The sequence below is a fragment of the Anolis carolinensis genome, chromosome 6, assembly GCF_035594765.1.
Source record: "Anolis carolinensis isolate JA03-04 chromosome 6, rAnoCar3.1.pri, whole genome shotgun sequence".
NCBI classification, from domain to species: Eukaryota; Metazoa; Chordata; class Lepidosauria; order Squamata; family Dactyloidae; genus Anolis; species Anolis carolinensis.
The window spans coordinates 115796361-115801781 of record NC_085846.1 but is presented as its reverse complement, the minus strand read 5'-3'; the positions used below and the strand labels follow the sequence as shown (position 1 = coordinate 115801781).

At 35.3% G+C, this 5421-nt stretch overlaps 1 long non-coding RNA gene across 1 annotated transcript; it reads right to left on the bottom strand.

The window, feature by feature from the left end:
* Positions 1 to 3426: 3426 nt before the first annotated feature.
* Positions 3427 to 4196, bottom strand: LOC107983468 (uncharacterized). The gene is made up of 2 exons (XR_001730890.2): positions 3899 to 4196; positions 3427 to 3764 (listed from the first exon to the last, which is right to left on the bottom strand). It is a non-coding gene; the product is annotated as an uncharacterized LOC107983468 (long non-coding RNA).
* Positions 4197 to 5421: the final 1225 nt, after the last annotated feature.

The window sequence follows — 5421 nt, the reverse complement described above, 5'->3', positions numbered from 1 at the left end:
AAAGAAGTTATCTTGGACTCAAGGAGGGAGCAAGCTTGATCAACCAATGAAGGTATGTGGTTACATCAGGGGTCCCCAAACTAAGGCCCGGGGGCCGGATGCGGCCCTCCAAGGCCATTGACTTGGCCCCCGCCCTCAGTTTTAGACTTAGGCTCATCCAAAGTCTGAAATGACTTGAAGGCACAACAACAACAATCCTACTTGATTATCTCATTAGCCAGAAGCAGGCCCACACTTCGCACTGAAATCCTGATAAGTTTACAGTAGTTGGTTAAAATTATTTTTATTTTTAAATATTGTATTGTTTTTTTCATTTACCAATATTGTAAATGAAATATTGTAAATGAATGATATGGTAATAATATAATATATTGTAATAAAAATATTGTGTATACATATAATATTGATAATAAATATTACAATGTAATCTATATATATAAAAGAGTGATGGCATCAGGGCAGCGGACAAAACAACAAAACTACAGGCCCCCCCAACCTCGAAATTTGACAACACAACCCATCATCCACGGCTCTAGGTTGATACAACAAAAAGCAAAGAAAAATAAAGTCCTAATTAGAGGGAGAGGAATAATTGTTTTTATCCAATTCCTGCCAGTTACAAGGCTAAGTTCCACCCACTTGGTCTCCTAGCAACCTACTCAGCCCAGGGGACAGGCACAAGAGTTTGGAGAGACCCCTAAGGGCCATCCAGCCCAACCCTTTCTACTATGCAGCAGGACACAATCCAAGCATTCCCAACACATGGACAACGTATAAATACTATACCATACTACACAGGGACATAGACCCCCTCTATCCTCACCACTTTCACAGTACACAAACAACCAAATGCATACTAAACATAAAGACAACCATACAACAGACATTCAATACCACCACTACCTCAACAATTTCTCACCAACACCACCAGACAACGCCACAGCAACGCGTGGCCGGGCACAGCTAGTACAATATAATATTTATTTATTACAGTATTTCTACCCCCGCCCTTCTCACCTCATAGGGGACTCAGGGTGGCTAATAATAATAATAATAATACAATATAATAATATTGTATAATATAATAATACTAATTATATATTATATATTAAATGTAATATTACTAATAATATTACGGTATAGTGGTATAGTACAATATAGTAATATATAATGCTAATATTGTGCTATGCTAATAATATAATATATTGTATGTACATACAACTTGTAAGCCGCTCTGAGTCCCCTTCGAAGGGGAGAGAGGGTGGGGTAGAAATGTAATAAATAAATAAATAAGTAATTGTTGGTGGGTTTTTTTTGTTTGTTTGTTTTTTTGCACTACAAATAAGACATGTGCATTGAGCATAGGAATTTGCTCTTTAAAAAAAAGAAAAGAAAAAGATAATTTGGCCCCTCAACAATCTGAGGGACCATGAACCGGCCCTCCACTTAAAAAGTTTGAGGACCCCTGGGTTACATCATCATTCTATCTCATGAAAGTGCCATCGATTGCTTATAATCCAGTGTTCAAACCCATAAACTATACTGGCTCCAGATTCACCTTAAAGTCATTAGAGGTCAGAGATGACTTGAAGGCACTCAACAACAAGAATATTGTCAAATCCAAGTAGAGTTAGACCTATTGAAGCCATTCAATTTACCTAGGTATTGATTCACAATCCAGCAATTGATTCAATGAGTCTACTTTAGCTGGGATCTATCAATTTCACTAGGACTTTATGATAACAAACACCATATAAGAAAATTTGAAAAATCTCCAGTTCCTGGTTTGAAAGTGTTATTTCCTATTTAATTGTGCAGTAATTACCGTATATACTCGAGTATAAGCTGACCCGAATATAAGCCGAGGCACCTAATTTTATCACAAGAAAACTGGGAAAACATTGACTCAAGTATAAGCCAAGAGAGGTAAATTTCAGAAATAAAAATAGAAACTAATAAAAATAACATTAATCGAGGCATCGGTAGGTTAAATGTTTTTGAATATTTACATAAAACTAATTTAAGATAAGACTGTCCAACTCTGATTAAATCATTATTCTCATCTTCTTCAATGTAAATGCTTTTATGTATCCTTTTAATAATAATAGAGTAAAATAATAAATGTAATAATAATATCAGAGTGAAATAATAAATGTATTAATAATAAAAATAGAATAAAATAAATGTAATACTAACAATAATAATAGAGTAAAATAATAAATGTAATAATACCAATAAAAATAGAGAAAAATAATAAATGTATCATAAATACTTGAGTATAAGCCAGCCAGGACCCTCACTCGAGTATAAGCCGAGAGGGGCTTTTTCAGTCCTAAAAAAGGGCTGAAAAACTAGGCTTATACTCGAGTATATACGTACTTTGAAAGTAGTTCTACTCCAGAAATTTTGTTTTGGTTTTTTCTCCTTCTATTAACTGAAACCTAAAGTTTTGTAATTTTGTTTAATGAAAATCTGTCCAAACACAAAGTCTTTGAAGTTCAATACATTTCCTCCATGTTTTTATGTTAGAACTAATTAGGAAATGACATGTATGAACCAGGAACAAAAATCATGTTGCATAGTGTCATGTATCAATTCATCCATCCATATGTACAGCTGTTCTTTCACATCTGATGAGATTAGGGGCACAGGATCCTCATGAAAATGAAAAATCATGAATTAGTATGGCAGAAATTGACCACGGGGGTCGCACTGGAAGACCCACAGATTCCTACAGAGAACATTTTAAAATTCAATTTACAGTTGGGAAGCCAACTGTATGCGTATACTGTATCTCTCTTGGATTCTTGAAGGTCTAAAATGTAATAAAGAAGCATGGGCAGGCAAGTGAGAAGCTGTGACACTCACCGTTGGCTCCCTTTGCCATGCACCCGCTGGCCATTGGCTATGAGGTAGTGTCTCCAGGCTTTTGGGCTCCCGTCCAGCTTGGCTAAGTGTTACTTTGAGGTTTCTGCCTCTGGGAGGCCTCTTCGCATATTCAGGAGCCCAGTCTTAGTCAACCCGGGAGAAAGTGGCTCCTCCTGCCAAGTATGTTTCAGCCGAGTATGAACTACAGCTACCAGGATGAGTAGCAGTTCCAGGCAGAATGTGTCCAGAAAACTTTGGAGAAACTCAACAGCTTCTGCTTTAAAACAAAGATATCGATAGGGCACAGATATCTATATAAAATGCTATAAGAATGGTGTGTATATATATATATATATATATATATATATATATATATATATATATATATATTAGAAAAACAACAACTTAAATGTATATACTCTCGTGTAGGTTTTTGCTTGTGTATTGTGGTATGCTAGTATATAGAGTATTTTCTTTACAGTCCCAACCGGGTACTAACTTATTGTGAAACATATAAAGTAAAACACACATAAACCTCCAACTGAAAACAGTCCACAATTATGGTATATATACAATTATACAACCTTATTGAGTAACATATAAAGTAAAGCATACATCAAACTCAACGGAAAACAGTCCACAGCTGTTGTGTGTATGTAGAACAAAACTATGCAACAACAAGTAATCCCGGGTACACTGCCTCGTTTCGGGAAGTCCTTCTTCAGGTTGTTGTTATTTATGTAAGGTCTTAAATAGTCTTTTGATGTATGGTATTTTTCTTCTTACTGAGATTCTCAGGATCTTCTGCGGTATGTTGTGGATGTATTGCTGTCTCTTTAATCTTAATTACTTGCTTGGTCCTGCTTCAGTTCAAGGCTTTTCAATGTAGTCAATTTCTAAACATAAACATAGGTACATACTAATAGTAACTATGATGGTTATACCAAAATAGATATGTATAAACACCCCATATGTTTTCCAATTCCTAATCTAGTACATAAAAGAGTTTACAAAAATACAATTGACTTACACGTCGTTACTCTTGCAGGGCTCTGTGTTTTTTCTCAAGTTGCAAGTGCCCTATGGCTTGCATGGTGAACTGAAATACTCAATTCACTAAAGATAACAGGTGAAATCAATCCTATCATTCAGTCCTTTGGGGAATACAGAGTTTAATTTAAAGGTCCAGAAAGACTCCCTTTGTAGAAGAAGTCTTTTATTGTCTCCAATGGGTTTTACCTTCTCTATCACAAAGAACTTAAAACTCTCATCAGAATGAGCTTTTTCTTGAAAATGTGTGTATAGAGTAGAGTCTGTGCATCCATTCCTGATTCTGGATTTGTGTTCTTGCATCCGTGTTCTCAATGCCCTAGAGGTCATCCCTACATATAACAATTTACATGGACATATAATCAAATATATGACATATGACATTGTTATATGTAGGGATGAACTCTAGGGCATTGAGAACACTATCATCTATCTATCTATCTATCTATCATCTATATCTACCTACCTACCTACCTACCATCTATCTATCATCTGTCTATCTACCTACCTACTATCTATCTATCTATCTATCTATCTATCATCTACCTATCATCTATCTATCATTTGTCTGTCTGTCTATCATCTATCTATCTATCTATCTATCTATCTATCTATCTATCTATCTATCATCTATCTACCATCTATCTATCATCTGTCTATCTATCTATCATCTATCTATCTATCTACCACCTATCTATCATCTATCTATCTATCTATCTATCTATCTATCTATCTATCTATCTATCTATCTATCATCTATCTATCATCTGTCTATCTATCTATCTATCTACCATCTATCTATCATCTATCTATCTATCTATCTACCATCTATCTATCATCTGTCTATCTATCTATCTATCTATCTATCTATCTATCCGTCTATCTATCTATCTATCTGTCTATCTATGTGTCTGTCTGTCTATCATCTATCTATCTATCTATCTATCTATCTATCTATCTATCTATCTATCATCTATCTACCATCTATCTATCATCTGTCTATCTATCTATCATCTATCTATCTATCTACCACCTATCTATCATCTATCTATCTATCTATCTATCTATCTATCTATCTATCTATCTATCATCTATCTATCATCTGTCTATCTATCTATCTATCTACCATCTATCTATCATCTATCTATCTATCTATCTACCATCTATCTATCATCTGTCTATCTATCTATCTATCTATCTATCTATCTTGAGTGTGGGCAAAACGTCAGGAGGGAATACTTCTGGAACATGGCCATACATCCCAGAAAACACACAACAACCCTGTGATCCCGGCCATGAAAGCTTTCGACAACCAACAGGAAGCAAACTTGTTTTCTGCTGCCTTGGAGACTAGGACTTGGAGCAATGGGTTTTAATTACAGGGAATTACAGGGAAGGAGTTTCCATCTGAACATTAAGAAGAGCTGTTCAAGAGTGGAACTCTCTGCCTTGGAGTGTGGTGGAAACTGCTTCTTTGAAGGCTTTTAAACAGACTGGATGGCC